General features: G+C 44.9%; 1 protein-coding gene across 9 annotated transcripts in view; it reads right to left on the bottom strand.

The window, feature by feature from the left end:
* The window catches only part of MBNL1 (muscleblind like splicing regulator 1), a 209,371-nt gene extending 187,824 nt beyond the window's left edge, over nucleotides 1-21,547 (bottom strand). For 5 of the 9 annotated variants that reach the window (XM_040428111.1, XM_040428114.1, XM_040428117.1 and 2 more), the window contains exon 1: nucleotides 21,363-21,546. The gene's annotated coding sequence lies outside the window, so the exon portion shown is untranslated. Of the gene's footprint in view, nucleotides 1-21,362 lie in introns of all 9 variants that reach the window. The other 4 variants (XM_040428115.1, XM_040428121.1, XM_040428122.1 and 1 more) reach the window with 2 other exon arrangements.
* Nucleotides 21,548-22,428: the final 881 nt, after the last annotated feature.

Raw genomic sequence — 22,428 nt, 5'->3', positions numbered from 1 at the left:
GTGACCGCATTTGATTTCAGACCAGCTCGCGGCACAGGTAAGGGCTTACCTGTGCATCGCCGGACGGGTGAGTCTACCTTACTAAAGATGGCAGCCCACATGTGTTCGCTGGCGAACACTGCGAACTGACCATCACTGCAAGCCACTTACTAATGTATTGTGATTATCCATATTGCCTCCTTTGCTGGCTGGATTTATTTTTCCATCACATTATGCACTGCTCGTTTCCATAGTTAGGCTACTTTCACACTTGCGGCAAAGGAATCCGGCAGGCAGTTCCGTGGCGGGAACTGCCTGCCGGATCCAGCAAAACGTATGCCACCTGATTGCATTTTAAGACTGATCAGGATCCTGATCCGTCTTAAAAATGCATTGCAAGAACGAATCCGTCTGTCCGTTTGTCATACGGACAAACAGATCCGTTTCGATTTGTTTTCACATTTTAAACGTGCTGTGCATGCGCATACCGGAAGGGCGGATCCGACCTTCCGGTATTTTGAATGCCGGATCCAACACTAATACATTCCTGTGGTTTTATCTTTTGCCTGATCAGTCAAAAAGACTGAACTGAAGACATCTCCATTCAGAATGCATGGGGATATACCTGATCAGTTCTTTTCCGGTATAGAGCCCCTAGGACGGAACTCTATGCCGGAAAAGAAAAACGCTAGTGTGAAAGTACTCTTAAGACCACCCTGCAACTCATCAGCGGTGGCTGTGCTTGCACACTATGGGAAAAAAAGCCTGCCTATGTGTGCTCCCATGGTCCTGGCCAGGAGAGAGGCCATCACTTTTTCCTATATTATGCAAGCACGACCACCACTGCTGGATTGTAGGGTGGTTGTAACCATGAGAACAAGCAGTGTATAATATGATGGAAAAATGAATCCAGCCAGGGAAGGAAGCAATATGGATAAGATACATTAGTAAGTGGCTTGTATGCTGAAGTGACACAACCCCTTTAATGTTAAATTACAGCGATGAAACATAAAATACTTGAACACAGTCTTCTCCTGTATTACATCAGTAAGTAAACACAAGGTCCATTTTGGTGTCAGAAGTCTGCAGATTTCTGTGGAATTCATTCTTGGAGATGAAGGTCACATTTCATTGTACATCTTGTTCCTCGCACATTGCACATGGGAAAACATGGGCATTTTAAGCTTACCAAAATAGCTTTCACTGTAATATGCACAGTCAAAAGATGAAAAGTGCATTCTTTGGAAAAGTACCGCATTATGATCATCATCTTCAGGACAGTCAGTACATACTGTAGATGGAGTCTCACCTTTGCAAATGTAAATGAATGCAAAAGCTATTCCAAGAGTAACACGCAAAGTATAACATCATTTGTAATGATATTGAGGGGATAAAATGATCCAGAATGGTGTATGGTGTGATTGCCAGAATGAATAGACATACGTTACACTAGGTAAGATTCAGTCCAGGATTTTAAAGAGGACCTTTCACCGATTCTTACCCTATGAACTAAGTATACAGACATGTAGAGCGGCGCCCGGGGATCTCTCTGCACTTACTATTATCCCCGGGCGCCGCTCCGTTCTCCTGCTATGTCCTCCGGTATCTCCGTTCCCTAAGTTATGGTAGGCGGAGTCTGCCCTAGCACTGGCCAATCGCATTGCAGAGCTCACAGCCTGGGAGAAAATAACCTCCCAGGCTGTGAGCTCTGCGCTGCGATTGGCCAGCGCTAGGGCAGACTCCGCCTACCATAACTTAGGGACTGGTATCTCCGCCTACTATAACTTAGTGAGCGGAGATACCGGAGGGCATAGCAGGAGAACGGAGCGGCGCCCGGGGATAATAGTAAGTGCAGTGAGATCCCCGGGCGCCGCTCTACATGTCTGTATAGTTAGTTCATAGGGTAAGAATCGGTGAAAGGTCCTCTTTAAATGTTTTTTTTTTTTACACAAGCGGCCTTTATAACCAAATATGCAGTGCAAGGAAAAAGAATAAATCATTCTATTTATTCATATCGGCCTCACCTAAAGGAGTTGTCTCATCAGAGCAACCTCTTGTCGTGTCAACAGGTCACGCGATGCATGGGAGACACGTCACCTGGCTGCAGCGACACATGTGACACATATAAAACTGGATGTTAATGACCGGAACTGGAACACAGCAGTGGGACCAGAAAACGACAGCAGGGAGCAAGTCCAGTGACAAGGGGGCATCTGGCTGAATGCCCCCCCCCATAGATAGACAACCCATTTAAAGGGAGTTGAGCAGCTCTCATTCTGGCAACCATGAACCATCCATGCATTATATAGACAGCCATTCATTTGCAGGGGCAGCTAAAATAACATCCATCAGCAGCCTCCATTGAATAACACTGTTTATGTTTTATAATTAGGGCACTGAAGTCTCATTACAGATAACTGGTAGCTCTGATACAGAAAAGGCAATCAATTAGGGATGTGAAAATCGATTCTACCAGTTCACAATTCGTCCTGATTTTCCCCAAACATTTCGATTTTAATGAACCTGAATTTTTTGTGATTCATTTCAGAAAAAAAAGGCTAGAAGAGGAGAGACACTAGTATGCTCCTCTGGGTTTCTGGACATTTCCTTTCATGCATAATACATGTGAGGAGTATTTTAGGCCAGGCAACACTCCTCTGGGTTTCTGGGAAAGATATTCAAATTAGCTTTCCTATGCTAATCTAATGCCAGTAGATATAAGGGGTGTTAATTTGATATATTTTCCCCAAAAGCCCACAGGAGTGTTGGCTCACTGGCTGTCACGGAACCATGAACCAGACGTACAACAAGAGATAAGAGAAAATAAGAAGGCTTTATTGAAAATAAAGCTGTAAAGCAAAAGTCCAAACGGATGGTGAAACCGAGCAGAGTCTTTGCGAAGCCAGAGGTCAGGAACCAGAAGGGTAGTCAGACGAAGCCAGGATCAGGAACCAGCAGGGTAGTCAGACGAAGCCAGGATCAGGAACCAGCAGGGTAGTCAGACGAAGCCAGGATCAGGAACCAGCAGGGTAGTCAGACGAAGCCAGGATCAGGAACCAGAAGCAGCAGCAGTCTTAGAAGCATGTGAACACAAGAGGACCAAGCAAGGAACTGAAGCCACAGACCTCCTATATATATGAGCTAGGCATCCAGCTCCTCCCAGTGGGAAGGAGGAGCCGCAGGGTGGAAGGCTACAAGAAACCCAGAAACCAAGATGGCCGCCAGCACATGTCAAACGAAGGAGAACAGCAAGAAGGTAAGACCATGACAGTACCTCCCCCTCAAGGGCCCCTCCTCCGCGGAGCACAAAACGGTTTCTGAGGGAAGCGTGCGTGGAAGGCTCGGAGCAAGGCAGGAGCATGGACATCTGCGGAGGGAACCCAGGAACGCTCCTCTGGACCATAACCACGCCAATGGACCAAAAACTGCAACCGACCGCGGACCAGGCGTGAGTCCAGGATATTGCTCACCTCATATTCCTCACGATTGCCCACTTGGACCGGACGAGGCCGAGGAACCGAGGAAGTGAAACGATTACACACCAGTGGCTTCAACAGGGAGACATGAAACACGTTGGAGATCCGCATGCCAGGAGGAAGCGCAAGGGCATAGGCTACCGGGTTTACCCTGCGAAGCACTCGGAAGGGACCAACAAAGCGAGGCGCCAGCTTGGGAGTGGGCACTCGAAGGTTGAGGTTGCGGGTGGACAACCATACACGGTCTCCGACCTGGTAGGAAGGAGCAGGCGCTCGTCTGCGATCAGCCTGGAGTCTCTGGCGCTGCGCAGAGACCTCAAGGGACTTCTGGATCTGTACCCAAGAAGCACGTAGGACGGAAAGGTGATCCTCCACAGCCGGAATATCCTGGGGAGAGAATACCTCCGGTAACACGGCAGGTTGGAACCCATAATTGGCCATGAAGGGAGACGTCCCAGAGGAAGAGTTCACCGCCGTGTTCCTGGCAAACTCAGCCCAAGGCAGGAGGTCAACCCAATTGTCTTGGTGGTCGGAGACATAGCAACGAAGGAATTGCTCCAAGGCCTGATTGGATCGTTCTGCGGCCCCATTGGACTGAGGGTGGTAGGCCGAGGAGAAGGAGAGATGAATCCCCAACTGGGAGCAAAAGGCGCGCCAGAACCTGGACACAAACTGACTCCCCCGATCCGACACAATCTCCTTGGGCAAACCGTGCAACCGGAAGACCTCCCTGGCAAAAATCGTGGCCAACTCTTGTGCAGAGGGTAACTTCTTGAGAGGAACACAGTGGCACATTTTGGAAAACCGATCCACAATCATGAGAATGACCGTATGGCCTCGGGATGCAGGGAGGTCCACAATGAAATCCATCCCCAGGTGTGACCATGGGCGCTCCCCGGTGGCTATGGGTTGCAGAAGGCCCAACGGAAGGTGCCGAGGGGACTTACTCTGGGCACAAACGGAGCATGCCGCTACATATGCGGCGATGTCGGAACGTAGGGAAGGCCACCAGAACAGACGTGAAACAGCCCAGGACAGCTGATTCTTTCCAGGATGCCCCGCGGTCTTGGAGTTATGGTAGGTTCGCAACAACCGAGTGCGCAACTCCTCAGGCACAAAACATCTGCCGTTGGGTCTCCCAGAGGGAGCACCAGATTGAGCAGCCAAAATCTGCTCACCCAGGGGAGAGGTCAGGCTGGTGCGAATGGCGGCCAGGATCTGATTCGGAGGTATGACCGAAGTCGGAATCGACTCCTCCCTGGACAGCTCGGAGTACTGCCGTGATAAGGCATCCGCCCTGATGTTCTTGGAACCGGGTAGGTAGGAGACCACGTAATTAAAACGTGACAAGAACAGAGCCCATCTGGCCTGACGTGGTGTCAATCTCTTGGCCTCAGAAAGGTAGGTCAGATTCTTGTGGTCCGTCAGGATGAGAACCGGAACCACCGAACCCTCGAGCAATTGCCTCCATTCTTTAAGGGCCTGCACGATGGCCAATAACTCCCTGTCACCAATCTGATAGTTGCACTCCGCGGAAGACAGTTTCCGGGAGTAAAACCCACAAGGAAGCAGAGGACCCTCTGGTGTTCTACGCTGAGACAGAAGGGCGCCTACTCCCGTCTCAGACGCGTCCACCTCGAGGACAAAGGGCAACCCAGGGTTGGGATGCGACAGAATCGGAGCCGACACAAAGGCGGACTTTAGGGCCTCAAAAGCTCGGATGGCCTCGAGCGGCCAGACCTGGGAATTACTGCCCTTCCTGGTCAGATCCGTGAGAGGCTTGGCCAGCATGGAAAAGTCCCTGATGAACTTCCGATAATAATTGGCGAAGCCCAAAAAGCGCTGCAGGGAACGAAGACCACTGGGCTGGGGCCACTGTAAGACAGCCGAAACCTTCTCAGGATCCATGGAGAACCCCTCAGCGGAAATGATGTAACCTAAGAAGGTTACCTGGGATCGGTGAAATTCGCATTTCTCAAGCTTACCGAACAGCTTGTTCTCTCGTAACCGTTGCAACACTCGTCTGACATCCAGAATGTGGGCCTCCATGGATTCAGAATATACCAAGATGTCATCCAAATAGACCACCACACACTGCTGCAACAGGTCACGGAAAACATCGTTGATGAATTCCTGAAAGACTGCGGGCGCATTGCACAACCCAAAGGGCATAACCAAGGATTCATAATGACCGGTCCTGGTGTTAAACGCGGTCTTCCACTCATCGCCCGCCTTGATCCTTACCAGGTTATATGCCGCCCTCAGGTCGAGTTTGGTAAAGACCGTGGCCCCTTTAAGGCGATCGAACAGCTCGGAAATCAAGGGTATCGGGTAAGCGTTCTTGATCGTGATGCGATTGAGACCCCTGTAATCGATGCAAGGCCTCAACTCACCGCCCTTCTTTTTCACAAAGAAAAATCCAGCCCCTGCCGGGGACGAAGATTTGCGAATGTGTCCGCGTGAAAGCGCCTCCCTCACGTACTCCTCCATGGCCTCATTCTCCGCTACCGACAGTGGATAGACTTTGCCACGAGGAGGAACGGCACCAGATTGTAACTCTATGGCACAATCGTATGGGCGGTGCGGAGGTAGTGCAACCGCGCGCACCTTATCGAATACATCCCGGTACTCCTCGTATTCAGGAGGCAACAGAGAGTCCGAGGAAGTACACAGCAACTTGACAGACCCATGGATGCAACTAGCCCCACACTGCGGTGACCACGAGAGGATCTCGACCGATCTCCAATCGAAAGTCGGATTATGCTTCTGGAGCCAGGGGTACCCCAAGACCACCGAGTAGTGTGGAGACGAAATAACCTGGAGGCAGACCGACTCTCTGTGAACGGCACCAATGGCTATCCCCACTGGAAGGGTCTCATGAGTCACGTGTGGCGGCAGAAGGGGTCTGCCGTCTATCGCCTCAAGAGCCAGTGGGGAACCTCGAGCCTGCAGAGGAATGGAATTGGCGGCAGCGAACACACTATCAATGAACAAACCACCAGCACCAGAGTCCACCAACGCCTGGGTCGTCACCGAGCCCCCGACCCAGGAGAGGACAACAGTGATCAGTGGTTTGTCAACACGGGAAACCGGGGACGAGGAGACTCCACCCAAGATCTGCCCCCGACAGGATCTCAGGTACGAGCGTTTTCCCGGACGGTTCGGACATGCCAACCGAAAATGCCCACCGAGACCACAGTACATGCATCGGCCCTCGCGTCTCCGGAGTGCCCTCTCCCCCTCGGACAGGCGAGCAAACCCCAGCTGCATGGGTTCACCCCCAGACAAGTCATCCCCAGGAGGCGTGGGAGGAGAGGGAGGCACGGGTGGGACAGCAAACGTAGGCACCAATCTGTTAGAAGACCTCCGCAGGTTCTCCTTAAAGGAAGGTCTCTCCCTGAGTCTGGTGTCAATCAAAATCAGGAAAGAAATAAGAGACTCGAGCTCAACTGGTAGGTCCTTAGCTGCAACCTCATCCTTCAAGGCATCCGAGAGACCATGAGAGAAAGCAGCGACCAGAGCCTCATTATTCCAGCCCACCTCTGCTGCCAGGGTACGAAACTCAATGGCGTATTCAGCTACGGATCGTGAACCCTGTCTGATGGACATAAGGAGCTTCGCAGCAGAGGCAGCACGAGCCGGCACATCGAATACCTTCCGAAGAGAAGCAACAAAACCGGAAAACTCGGCAACCACCGGATTGTTGTTCTCCCATAAAGGGCTGGCCCAGGCCAAGGCCTTGTCCGAGAGCAGCGAGATCAAGAAGCCCACCTTTGATCTCTCGGTAGGAAAGGCATGTGGCAGCAACTCGAAATAAATGCCCACCTGGTTAAGGAAACCTCGGCACTGAGTTGGCTCTGCCCCAAAGCGCTGTGGAAGAGGGGCAGAACCGGTCATACCCCGAAACACCGCAGGCGCAACAACAGGTGTCGGGGTAGACTCTGGCGCAACAACCGGAGCGGCAGTAGGAGCGAGCCCAGGAGCGACAACCGACCCATCGGCAACGGGAGCGAAATGAGCCGTGCGTTCAAGCAGGGTTTGCAACGCCACAGCGAACCGACCCAACAGGTGATCCTGCTGATCAAGTCTGGCAACCAGCGTGGGTAGCGAGGATGGCCCTGTACCGTCAGAATTCATGGCTTGGTCCTAATGTCACGGAACCATGAACCAGACGTACAACAAGAGATAAGAGAAAATAAGAAGGCTTTATTGAAAATAAAGCTGTAAAGCAAAAGTCCAAACGGATGGTGAAACCGAGCAGAGTCTTTGCGAAGCCAGAGGTCAGGAACCAGAAGGGTAGTCAGACGAAGCCAGGATCAGGAACCAGCAGGGTAGTCAGACGAAGCCAGGATCAGGAACCAGCAGGGTAGTCAGACGAAGCCAGGATCAGGAACCAGCAGGGTAGTCAGACGAAGCCAGGATCAGGAACCAGAAGCAGCAGCAGTCTTAGAAGCATGTGAACACAAGAGGACCAAGCAAGGAACTGAAGCCACAGACCTCCTATATATATGAGCTAGGCATCCAGCTCCTCCCAGTGGGAAGGAGGAGCCGCAGGGTGGAAGGCTACAAGAAACCCAGAAACCAAGATGGCCGCCAGCACATGTCAAACGAAGGAGAACAGCAAGAAGGTAAGACCATGACACTGGCTTATGATACTCCTCATGCATATTTAGCACTCACCATCATGAGAAATAGTACCACAAACCAAGGCCTCTCAGGCAACCAAGCAAATTTTATTTGCTTGTCTCTGCTAAAATGTAGTTAACTAGAAAGAGCTGGGTTGGGTTCCTGGTATGAGACACTCAGTTTTCCTTTCCTTTTGGAAAGGGGGTTTGTAGCTTCCATGTCTCTTTTTCCAGAAAAGCATTATGTGTGGATGCAAGAACAGCAATAGATAAAAAAAATCTTATTATGAAAAAAGCACTGATTGAACAGTTTGAGGCTACCAACAAAAACTCAAGATTAGCAAACAATTCTATCAATTTGGAATTCATCTTGATTTATTTTTATTTTTTTATTTGGATTCTAACAAACCCAAATATTTTGTAATTCATTTTAGGCAAACCAAGAGAAAGATGTGCACATGACAAACATGCGTAAGGCTGGGTTCACATCACATTATGAACCTTCTGTCAGATATTTATGCCAGGAGGATTTATGACTGAAGACTGTAACGTATCCCACAGGATAAACATACAGTGGGATACGTTGTTGACACATCCCCTCCCCCTCTGCAGCAGTCTAACCTGGCAGCAGGCTACATTATCCACTCTTCATAACTTCGGCGGAACCACCACTTAATAAATGTGCCCCTTTATCTTTTTGTCAGGGAAGCTAATTTGCATACCTATTCAAATTAGCTTCTCTGACAAAACGGATAAGAAAGGAAAGTCTTTCTGATGCCAGCTGATGTTAGACATTCTAATTTTCATATTTTTCCCAAAAGCCAAGAGGAGCATTGCCAAGCCAACAATAGTCATCACTTATATTAACTGGTCTCCATAATGGTGGTAGCCTCAAACTGTTCAATCAGTGCTTTTTTCATAATATTTTTATTATTTATTGCTGTGCTTTTCCTAAAGGAAAATTAAACTGAGTGTCTCATAACAGGAACTTATCTCTTTCTGACCAACTACCCTTTAGCACAGCCAAGCACGGAAAAGTTGCTTGGCTGCCTGAGAGGCCTTGGTTGGGGAGGGCGCCAAGTATGAATGAGGAGTATTGTAAGCTAGGCAACACTCCTCTGGGTTTCTGGGCAAAATAAATGAAACTTAGCACATCTTACACCTGCTGGCATCAGACAGGCTTAGGAAAGCTGATTTGTGTTGCTTGGCCTGCAATACTCCACACATGTACTATTCATACTAGGCGCTTCTCGTAATGAGAATGAGTACCCCCAAACAACACATATATATTGCCCAGAAACCCAGAGTAGCACACTAAGCTCTCTCTCCTCTCATTCTTCCTCCCCCTCTCTTCCTCTTTCTAGGAAAAAAAAAGTCCTGAGAGACCATAGAACCTTATATACCAACTTTCAGGGCAATTGGAGCATACTTGATTAGCACCTGAATTGAACTTTTTCAAGAAATTTGCTAATCTCTACTCTTAATCACTGATTAAGACCGTCCACGTGACTACTATGCTCAGAGTGATCTCTCTCTCGTCAAATTTAGAATATACTAAATAGAATCGCTTATCACTGTATGCGACAAGTTTGCTTTAAGGACTCAAAGTTTCACAATATTGTGATATACTAGCAAAACTCCTGACAGACTGCAATCCACTACACAACCACTGGGTGGCTTCTTGTGATGTAGCACTTCAAAATCATGTCATATCTTGGGTTATGCTTAGCCAAGGGGGTGGTATGGAAGCACATAAGTGTATGTTGTTTAGATACAGTGTGTACCTATGGCATGTTTGAGTATATGACGTATATAGATATAAAGATGCAGCAGTCATGATGCAAACATTTGATGTGCTATGTTAATATCTGATATTAATACGTTATTTATGCACCTATTTGATGTGATTGAACATCGCATTGCACAAATAGGATAGATGAGCTACATTAATGCAGCAGCGCACCTTGCTGGTTGCTACATCTGTATGTGCACTTGTGCCTATGTAGCTCTGTATATCATTATGTATGTGTCAATGCGTGTGTGCTGGACCCTGAAGTCATGCTCTGGTGTTAATGGGCCCTTATTCCAAATTTTACTATGGGTCCTTAGGATCAATTGCTACAGCCCTGATGCTATACCTCCCATTATATTTCACATTGTCTTCAATGAATAATAGAAAAGAAGAAGTGAGAATAACCTCTCCCCTCCCCGATGAGTATCTGCACACTTTTACTAAACGGAAGGGGGGGGGGGGGGGGGGGGGGTTCCAGCTGCATCTTTACAGTTTCCTGTTTAAACGTCCTTCTATTGAAGTAAAAATATCTACATATCAGTGGTGGGAAAGTAGATGCTTCTTCCAAGTAACTGGTGTCAAAATAAGTTAATAAATGAATTAATGCATTGTTAATTGGTTGCCTATTTGCATGCGGGCTATACAGTCCAATAGAAGGTCCAGACAGATATTTGCAATTATATTATCGTATCAGATGGTATATGAGCAACTTCATTCCATATAGTTTGCTGTAATAATGACTTATTACAGTAAACTTTGATATAGACAGTTGACTGGCAAGAGCAATAGGAGGCTAGGGCATAAAATAAAAATATGAATTTTCCAAGTTTAGTTGATTTTAGTTTATTGGCTTGAACATACTGCCCTGCAACTTTTATGATGTTTTTTTGTTCTTGTGTTGGTTTCTTCTATGATTCTTCACAGTGGATAAATGTCATCTCGCTGGGTTGCTTATTGCTGTCTTGGGATACAACACAGGCCTGCTGTGCAGTCGTGTCTGAAGAGGACCATTGTGCCATAACCCAGGACAAGAACAAAAAAATTGCTAAAAAAAATCAATGCACAAATAAACGTCACAGGATGATTCAAGCATTCCAGTGACTATTAGTATGCCGAAGTCTAGTCTCTATGGGACATCTTTCAGCAGATTTGTACCTATGAAACTTGCTGACCTGTTACATCTGCGCTTGGCAGCTGAAAGCATCTGTGTTGGTCCCATGTTCAAATGTGCCCGCATTGCTGAGAAAAATAAAGTTTTGACACATGTAAATGTGCCTCTAGGAGCAATGGGGGCGTTGTTGTTACTCCTAGAGGCCCTGCTCTCTCTCTCTGCAACTCCCATACCCTCTGCACATTGAATGACTTTAGGAGAAGTCACGACCGGGTGTGATGACGTTTACACTGCCTGGCCCTGTCTATCAAAAACGCAGAGGGCGTGGCCGTTGCAGAGAGAGCCTCTAGGTGTAACGGCAACACCCCCTTTGCTCCCAGAGGCTCATTTGCATATATCAAAAATTCTCAGCAATGCGGGCACATATGAACGTGAGACCAACACAGATGCCTTCAACTGCCAAGCGCACATGCAACAGGTCAGCCAGTGTCATAGGTACAAATCTGCTGACAGATGTCCTTTACTTCCTCTTGCGACTACAAAGGTTAACTGAATAAGTACAATGTGCAATCCCATGTAGAACCCTTGATCAGAAGATGTAATTTGTGGTAAGGGCTTTTGGCGGGTGCAGTAACACCTGCTAGCTGGATGCAATAATTGATCTATGTATTAATGCAAAGCTATCAGTGTAGCAATAGGGGCTAAAGAGGTAGCAGTTGCACCCAGGCCTTGGTGCTTGATGGAGCTGAATGGTTTCCTTGTACTTATAGTAGGTAGTGGACCTCGTTAGAGAATTTAGATTGGGGTCCAAAAAATTCTAGGTATGCCTCTATTATTATTTGTATACCATGCCCGGCCCCCTATACATTTTTTTTTAGGTATCAGATAACCCCTACCATTTTGAAAATCTTTCCTTTTTTATAGAAAGTTCATAGTTGGCAATAGTGGAAGAGGTAGTCATTAAATATCAATTAACAGGGAGAATGCCAGGCATTTCTATTTGCACATCTAATAACATGGCGTTCAAGGCTGGGACATGGCATTATTGCAATTTGTCATCATTTGCAATTTGGCACAGTCAAAAAATTTAGGACAGTGGCTCTGAAGAGATCCTATGACAAAATACGATGGGCTGTCTTGTTGTCTTAGAAATATAACAAGGTGACTGGGAAATTGCTTGTATTCCCCAGCATCAGTGCAGGGCTATGTAGTGAAAAATATTTCCAATAATGCACCTTGGGGACTTTGTGTACCCCTTTTGGAGCTCTTTTTTAATTAGCATTCATCACAGCTTGTGCAGAATGATAGTTTCTAGAAAATACTTAGATGATGATGGACACCATTGAGCATTCTGCACTGAGAAAAGTAATGTATAAAGCAAGGGAAATCTGCAAATTTGAAAGGCCAGATGGTCCCCATGCTACTACCAGTCAGGGTAAAGAATTTTGGGCATGACATCACTTACTGCTCCGAAGGCTCAACTTTCCTAAGTAGCATTCATGAGCTATTTTGGAGAAGTGTTAAAACAATCACACAAAATTGTAGGTCTGGATACGTTCCTCCAAACCTCTTTTTTTCTCTCTCTCTACTTAAATAAACATTCAAAATAACTCAGGAGCAGTTGTTTTATTCTAGCACATTACATAAATGGGCTCTCAGGTCACTTAAAGGTTTTCTCAAGGACTGCAAAAATAAAACTGATTAAAAAAAGGAGAAACCCATGTGATCTCCCACAAATTAAAGTCATAAAGTACTCATCAGAGCTGGGGTACAGAGTGGAGGAGGTACCTCAAGATTTAACATACCCTTAGGATAGGTCATCAATTTGTGATAGCTGCAGATGAGCACAATATAGAGAAAGTGATAAACTGCAGTAACGGACGTAGTGACTTGTACAGATGACCCACTGCGCGTATGTAAACGGTATTTTGCTCGTTGGAGATCCAGGAAGTCATACCTCTACTGGTCACTGATGGCCTGTGTAGGACATCCTTATCATCCCTATTACAGCACCCTTTTTTAATGGTGTGAGAAGTGTATGACAGAAGGAGACAAATAGTAGAATGGAAATATGGGACAGTAGGGACCAGGTGGAGTATCCTAAGCTCAGAGGTCAGGACGCTTGTTAAATCTTCTTGACAAGCTTTAAAGGAGTTGTGTCACTTCAGCAAATGATATTTATCATGTAGGGAAAGTTAATACTAGACACTTACTAATGTATTATATTATTGTATTGCACTAATGTATGATATTATTATTAATGCACTTATTATAGTGCTGCTGAATGATGGCGTTCCGTCATCCAGTGTCACTATATACTTATTTTCCGACTTATTGTCCATGAACAAGGTCTTGGGAAAGGACCGAAACATTGACTATGTCAAAATAATGTAACTGGATGAAATAATAAATACTTAATCTGCATTATACTACTGAAGTGCTGTGGTGTTTTATGATAGGAAAAAATAATCAAGCCAGCAAAGGAAGCAATATGGACAATCACAATACATTATTAAGTGCTTTGTATTAACTTTCTCTACATGATAAATGCCATTTTCTAAAGTAGGACAACCCCTTCAAGAGGTTGACCACCTTCTGGCCACTCTTAACTAATGCGTATGTAAGACAACTATATGGCCCTTACTAATATAGCTGTGATGATGTTTTGTGCCATTTGCTATATTTCATAAGGCATGTCCACTTGGGCAATTCTTCTGTGCTGTCCATATAGAGGTTTAGTCCATAGGATGACCACTGATGGAAGATCATGTGACCAGACACATTGCTCAGCCTCCTCTATTGAAACACACTGGACCTGCACTCCCAATAGTGCAAATACAAATGACAGATGCAGTATATTTGAATGGAGAAGGTGAAGTGACATATATTGTCACATGCCCCTCCAGCAGCAGCCAGTTTATGGACAGGTCCTCTGTGTGTCCAGCACAAAAGACTTGCCTTAACAAGAAGATATGGCTTATTAAATATTGAAGATGACGCAGGGCATCAACAAAGGCTATACAGTATTCTTAAGTCCCATAATGTGGAATGAAGTGTGCAGGCGCGGCGAATCTTGTAAACGGCGCTGGCGCTGGATTTCTGAAGAACCTAGGGCTGGCCAGAGGGGTGAAAGGGGAGGGGTTTCATATGAAAAGCAACGAGGGGCCTGGGCACTGGCCACTTGAACGCCGCCCCTGGGCACCTTCAGAACCTAATTAACATATCGAATAAAATTGTTTTTTAGCGAAAATAAGAGACGGACAGCTATACGGTAAGTAGCATTCCAATATGGGGACTATAATGCAGATCATGGTGTTAGTGTTCTACAATGGTCAGTTTAGGTGAAAGACTCCCTTTAAGGGTGGTTGACAATCCGTAGTCCATAGATTCAGTCTTTCAGAACTACCTTTTATATTAGGCCTATCAGCTCTACTAACATGTCTGTTTTAAGAGATACACTACGAGCGTCCTCATGATCATGAAATAACAATTTTGAAGCATCTTTTCTTAGAACTCTGCACTGTCTGGTTCTTTTAATCCTCCTTAATATTTATGGATACATTGCGCACTGTCATTCTCTATACTGATTGGACAGCGCCATATCATGCCGGGACACCCCCCAAACTGGTAACACCAAGTTGTCAATTTATTTATAATTTTCTAGGAAGGATAACAGATGAACGGTACAATGTGATATCTATATGGAATACATGTTCCAGAAACATTATGAGGATTAGAAGTATTTACTAAAGATTAGAAACCACTATGTTAGTCTATAGACTATGTCTGCTCTCACAGATTAGCTCTATTGAAATGAATGCAATTGAGTTCTAATAGCATATAACACCCATGGACAAGATTGGTGTTTCTTCTGGACTAAAAAAATACCCTTTTTGCTATTTTCTAACCAATGCTTTAAAGGTTTGTTCTGTAAGAGGTATGGGGGACATCTGAGCTATACGGTCAATTTGATCCATCATTTTGGAGTAGTCTTCTATTCCCATAAAAACTATCTTGCCAACTTATGTTTGCAATTGTTCACTTTTTTTAAAGGGGTATTCTACGATTTTGCTATTGATAGCCTATCTTCAGGATAGCCTACTAATATCTGATCAGTGGGGGTCCTACATCAGCTGTTCTGCAACAGTGTGGGCAACATTTGTCGGCACCGGAAGCACACAGCTTTGTCCCCTGTGTTCTGGGTGGGGTTGAATGGGAGCAACGCCTCAATAAGGTGAATGGGAACAGTAACCAGCTGTATCCACTACACAATGGACAGAGCTGTGTAGTTCCGGTGTCGACTTCTGGCACGGAAGCTACCCCATAACAGCTGATAGGCAGGGGTGTGTTAGACCCTCGCCAATCAGATATTGATGGCCTAATTTTAGGGTAGGCCATCAATAATAAAATCTTGAATACCCCATTAACGCTTGAGATATGACTAACAGATGTCCCACGAGGACATTGCATGAAGTCAGTTTTATAAACTGGGGTGCAAGCAATTGTTTAGGGTAAGGGGTGAGTTATGACTAGGGGAATAAGTCTACTTTCACACTCGAATTTTGGTTTTCCGTTTGTGAGATCCATTCAGGGCTCTCACAAGCGGTCCAAAAAGGATCAGTTTGCATTCTAATGTATTCTGAATGAAAAAGGATCCGCTCAGAATGCATCCCTTTGCATCAGTTCACACTCCATTCCGCTTTGGAGACGGACACCAAAATGCTACTTGCAGCGTTTTGGTGTCCGTCTGATGAAACTGAGCCAAACGGATCCGTCCTGGCACACAATGTAAGTCAATGGGGACGGATCCGTTTTCAGTGACACAATCTGGCACAATAGAAAACGGATCCACCCTCCATTGACTTTCAATGGTGTCCAAGACGGATCCGTCTTGGCTATGCTAAACATAATACAACTGATCCGTTCTGAACAGATGCAGATGGCTGTATTATCTGAATGGATCCGTCCATGATGGATCCGCACAAAACGCAAGTGTGAAAGTAGCCTAACTAGTGTCTTCGCCATGTATTCTGTAGAAATTTGGTCCCTGAGAGCATACCCCAAGGGGCTGTGGATACAGGCACAGTACTGTTCACTTTCATCCACAGATACGACATGTGTGCATACTGAGGAGCTCTATGTATGCCTCTCTAGTCCTAAACATACTGCATGGAAACACAGTGCACTTGTGTAGCCTCAGTCCTTGTGACCAAAATGCTACAAAAGATATATTACAAGTGCAGCATAATAAACTTTCTAATGTCCTGGAGACATACAAAATCATAACATATGCTACAGAAGATCTAGGTAGGATTATTCCTTAGATAAACCACACAAAATCCTTACTTTGCATTCCTAAAAAAATATATATATATATATATATATATATATATATATATATAAAAGTATATATATACAGCACAGACCAAAAGTTTGGACACACCTTCTCATTCAAAGAGTTTTCTTTATTTTCATGTCTATGAATGCATCAAAACTATGAATTAACACATGTGGAATTATATACATAACAAACAAGTGTGAAACAACTGAAAATATGTCATATTCTAGGTTCTTGAAAGTAGCCACCTTTTGCTTTGATTACTGCTTTGCACACTCTTGGCATTCTCTTGATGAGCTTCAAGAGGTAGTCCCCTGAAATGGTCTTCCAACAGTCTTGAAGGAGTTCCCAGAGATGCTTAGCACTTGTTGGCCCTTTTGCCTTCACTCTGCGGTCCAGCTCACCCCAAACCATCTCGATTGGGCTCAGGTCCGGTGACTGTGGAGGCCAGGTCATCTGGCGCAGCACCCCATCACTCTCCTTCATGGTCAAATAGCCCTTACTTTCAAAGTTTTCCCAATTTTTCGGCTGACTGACTGACCTTCATTTCTTAAAGTAATGATGGCCACTCGTTTTTCTTTACTTAGCTGCTTTTTTCTTGCCATAATACAAATTCTAACAGTCTATTCAGTAGGACTATCAGCTGTGTATCCACCTGACTTCTCCTCAACGCAACTGATGGTCCCAACCCCATTTATAAGGCAAGAATTTCAACTTATTAAACCTGACAGGGCACACCTGTGAAGTGAAAAACATTTCAGGGGACTACCTCTTGAAGCTCATCAAGAGAATGCCAAGAGTGTGCAAAGCAGTAATCAAAGCAAAAGGTGGCTACTTTGAAGAACCTAGAATATGACATATTTTCAGTAGTTTCACACTTGTTTGTTATGAATATAATTCCACATGTGTTAATTCATAGCTTTGATGCCTTCAGTGTGAATCTACAATTTTCATAGTCATGAAAATAAAGAAAACTCTTTGAATGAGAAGGTGTGTCCAAACTTTTGGTCTGTACTGTATATATATATATATATATATATATATATATATATATATATACTAGCAGAAGGACCCGGCTTCGCACAGGTATTTTTCATCCTTTTCAGTATCCCTCATAACAGTGACCTCTACAATACCCCGCCCCCTTAACAGTGAACTCCACAGCCCCTCAACCCTTAACACTGACCCCCCCCCCCCCACAGTGCCCCGCCTCCTTAAAATGGGACCTCTACAGCAGCCTGCCCCTTTAACAGTGAGTTTCACAGCACCCCACTCTCTTGACATTAACCTCCTCAGGGGCCCGCCCCCTTAACAGTGGCCTATACAGCATCCTGCCTCTTAAAACTGACCTCCATAGGGGACCGTCCCCTTATCTGTGACCTTCACTGTTCCCTGCCCCCTTAACAGAGACCTCCACAGCACCCGTCCCTTTAACAGTGACTGCCACAGTACCCCATTCCCTTAACAGTGACTGCCAGAGTACCCCGCTCCCTTAACAGAGACCTCCACAGTACCCGTCCCTTTAACAGTGACTGCCACAGTACCCCATTCCCTTAACAGTGACTTCCACAGTACCCCGCTCCCTTAACAGAGACCTCCACAGCACCCGTCCTGTTAACAGTGACGTCACAGTACCCCGTTCCCTTAACAGTGACTTCCACAGTACCCCGCTCCCTTAACAGTGACCTCACAGTACCCTGCTGACTTAACAGTGACCTCACAGTACCCCGTTCCCTTAACAGTGACTTCCACAGTACCCGTCCCTTTAACAGCGACTTCCACAGTACCCCGCTCCCTTAACAGTGACCTCACAGTATCCTGCTGACTTAACAGTGACCTCCACAGCAGCTGCCCTTTAACAGTAGTGTTGATCGCAAATATTCTAATCGCTAATTTTTATTGTGAATATTGGCACTTTGAGAATTCACGAAATTCTAGAATATAATGCTATATATTCGCAATCGCGAATAGTCTAGATTTTTTTTTTCAGCAGTACTACTGCTTCTTGCTTGTGGGCCAATGAGAAGGCTGCAATATCTTTGTCAGAGCTTAGCAACAACCCTAACAACCAATAGGAAAGTTGACTACCCCTTACTATATAAGAACCTCCCCAGCAGCCATTTTCTGGAGTTTTTTTTCAGTTCTGAGAGACAGCAGTGACATTGCTGTGCTCTGTGCTTTCATCTGGATCCTAGTTCGTATATATAGTACAGATAGTCAGTGTAGGTTAGATAGTGATATAGTGTAGGTGATAGGTTCCAGTGCAGGCTGTTAGGTAGTGTGATAGGAATTACTGTTTCTCTGCTGTCCATACATGCATGCTACAGACATAGTGCTGTGATGTCACAACAATACTTATTGCACCAATCGATAATATATACTCAGACCTGATAAAATGTGAAGTTGCATGTATTGCACAAAAAATATGCGCATCATTAGTGCCGATTTGCGCAATAGCAAAAATAATGACTGGAGATCACAAATTCTAGAATTTGCTAATTTATTGCGAATATTATGCAAACAATTTGCGAAATATCGTGAAAACGAATATTGCCTATGCCACTCATCACTATTTAATAGTGACCCCTGCTTCCTTAACAGTGACCTCCACAGTGCCCGCCCCTTTAACAGTGAGCTCCACAGCGGCCTGCCCCCTTAACAGTAACATCCACAGTGAGCACCCCTTTAACAGTGACCTCCACAGTGCCCTCCCCTTTAACAGTGAGCTCCACAACGGTACGTCCTAGAGAGCTGAGACCCGGTCTAAAACCTTCCCGGACACCTAATGTAACTGTGTGCCAAATTTGGTGAAGATCAGTCCAGTCGTTTGGTTGCGCATAAAGAACAGACAGACAGAAACTCATTTTTAGGTCGTATATAAGAGATATGTATATATATATATTTTTTTACAATTCAGTCTGTAGGTAAAGTTACATTGCTTAGTTTCTAGATACTAACGCAAATTGTTTCTATCAATTTTTATAAGCAACTTACGATACACAATAATAATAACATTCAGAATAATAATGATGATCTCCTCATGTGGACACTGATTTTTCACTTAAATCTTTTTGAATTAGCCTACATCTACTTCTCTTTGAAAGCAATCCCCTAATAGACAATCTAGGGGATGATCTGCCGTTTGCATCTAAACTATATCAGACAGTCTGTAAGGGACAACTTCAAAGTTACAAAGTCTCCAGCATATGTCTGTAGTCCATAATTACAGCAACTTCAACATGAAAAACTCTCATTCTTTGATGCCGCTTAACATCCTTTTTATTATTACATGTCAGATGTAAACCGGCAGGATGAGCTGTATTAGTGTCATAAAAATAATTTACAGATACTCTAATAACATGTTTAAAGTCAACTCCTGTACCCCTAGTATCTGCCAGGCTCCATGTCACACTTTGAGGGACCCATGAAGCTGAGTTATAGGGAGTTGTCTGGTGGGATCCTCGCCCTAGTGCATATCTGCAGCTACAACTAATTGTCTTTCATAACCAACTTGACCCTGCAGAGACAGATCTTGACCCTTCAGAGACAGATCTTGACCCTGCAGAGACAGATAACCACCAATGACTACAGTGTCCCCACCAAGTCCCAGGTAGGAACAGGGACAGCTCAAAGGTATCCAGTATTTATAAAAATGGCTATATGCAACAAATGTGTTAAAATAAAAATAAAAACAATACCTACCAGTCAGACCCCCAAGAGCTCCTGCACCTCTGCATTAGTGGGCCCCACCAGTCTGTATTCACTTGTACTGTATTGATGATGTCAATGACTTTATGAACCTGACTACTGCAGCCAATCTTTGGCCTCAGCAGTTTTGTGCTTTACATTCTAGCATCACTGCTGAGGCCAGTGATTGGCTGGAGTGGTCACATGTATGTACAGTACCTCATCGCTGCAGAGAAGCAAACAAACACTGGCGAGGACCACCAAAGTAATAGCGCAGGAACTGCGGTGGGATTGAACAGGTGAATATATATTTATTTTTCCTTATTTATTTTTATTTTTTTATTTATTTTATGTTATCATCTTTCGTGTAGGCAGCCACATTGTTTTTTGAAATCCTGGGCTACCTCTTGAAGTCACAGTCTATGGCAGTCACCTAACAGTTCCTTAATTATTATCTCGGCTTCCTAGTTCCCTGTTTGCGTGACATGGAGGAAGTGGGATTTGGGGTTTAGCTGGAATTAAACCCAAACTTTTATATTTTGAGAGGAGTTTGGCTTTTGCTACTGTAATTGCCCTTGAAAACATCATAACAATATGAGGTAATCAGCAGCCTTAAAAATCCTTCCATACTCTGAGTCACTAAATATCCATAGAAAAAAAAATAAAAAGCTGTTGACAGTAAAAATGCCATTCCATTAAAGGAAAACTATACCCAAAATACCATCTCTTCTGTCTGGTGGGACCAGCTGTTAACCTATGATACAAGTAATAAAAAATTGCCACAGTCCGTTTCTATTTGCTGTCATTGCGACACTCTGTGCAACATTATGATCGTCACGTGGGGCGTTTCTACCTTTAAAACTTGGCAAGAAGCGCACTCTACTGAAATATATTGCTGGCCTTATAAGGAATCCCAGTTCAACATGTCACGCAGAATTTATATACAGTAGCAGTCCATTTAACCTTGCGCAGAAGAGATTTCAACCTTAGACATGGAGACACATTCTGAAACATAAGTGTCTACACTGTAGATTGAAACGGCCTTCCCCTTTAAAAAGACAGTCCATTTAACCCCTTACGTCGCATGCACCTGCCTCCCCCCCCAAACTGAATCTCTTCCATATGGCGAGACGGTTCTTTCAGGTTTGCCAGTATTACCCAGTGGTCTACAGCCCAGACAGCTGCAGGAAAGCTTGTACTTTTTTTCAAATTCAGGAGCAGATGTACTGAGATGTAAATCTGCCCCCAGATCTGTGCCCTCACCATATGACTGGAGTGGGCATGCTGCCCTGCAGCCTCTCAGCTCAATGTTACAGGCCATCGTATAGTTCTGGAAATGCAAAAAGCAACTTACCTCTCTCTGCTTTCAGAGACTTGCAGACTGTGTACTGGCCACCCATTGTGTCAATTATTTATTAGATGCAAAGTAAAAAAAAAAGGCGTATAGATCCGTATGTCACTGCAGCATTATAATGGACACCGGTTACTCAGCGAGAGAGGAGAACAGTCTGTTGAACATACTGTAGCTGTACAGCCTCTTATCTGTAATGTCTAGCTTGCCTTGCTTATGCACTGCCCCTCCCCCTCAGTCACAAAAACCTACCAGGAAGCATTGGGCGTTCATGTCTGGGGCCTGAGGAATGTGAGAGAAGAGAAAATATCTTTCCCTGCTCTCACAGTGTGTGATGTGTTCCAAGGAGCTGCATGACAGATGGCTTTCACAGCCCGATTAATGCGATGCCGCAGTTTTATCTGGCAGCCGCGGTCGTACGGTAATAAAATGTAATTTTGGAGCAAAAACCCCTGTAATGCCTACTAAATGGTACGTTCCGTTTTATATGCATAACATCATCATAACCTCCGAGCAGTATTACATTGCAAATGTCGTACAAAGTCACAAGCGTTCTATTAAGGATTCAGGATGGCCGCTCGTCAGAATAAAACGCGCGCTGCCAGTCTCCTCGGCGAAGGGAAGAGGTCAAAGGAAAAAGCTTCAATGTTAATGGAAAAGTTTTAAATGGATCATTGAAAAGTGGATCATAAAGTCACGTGGGCTTCAGAACGAGATATGGAGTGCTCTTTCTTCAATGAATAACCCTCCCCTATGCTTTCGGTATTTCCACCCCTCATCCCATCTATAGGTATTCATAAAAAAACGAAGAATTCACAGCAAATAAATAACTTACTCTACAATAAAGCATGCTACAAAATAAAGGCTCTGTGCCCAAGAGCTTACAATTGTTACATTTGCTAAAAGCCAAAAATTTTTTATTTTTCTATAACATTTTATATGCTTTAAACATGTCAGAAGGAGAGAAGGATAGTAAACAACATAAAAGGACACCCTAAAAAGAATCCTAGATTTAGCACTTGGAGACTAAGGCCTTGAGGATAGTATGGCTGTGCTTCCAGATGGGATT

The sequence above is a fragment of the Bufo bufo genome, chromosome 4, assembly GCF_905171765.1.
Source record: "Bufo bufo chromosome 4, aBufBuf1.1, whole genome shotgun sequence".
Lineage (NCBI taxonomy): Eukaryota > Metazoa > Chordata > Amphibia > Anura > Bufonidae > Bufo > Bufo bufo.
The sequence above is the reverse complement of the archived record's forward strand: the minus strand, read 5'-3'. Positions and strand labels throughout refer to the sequence as shown.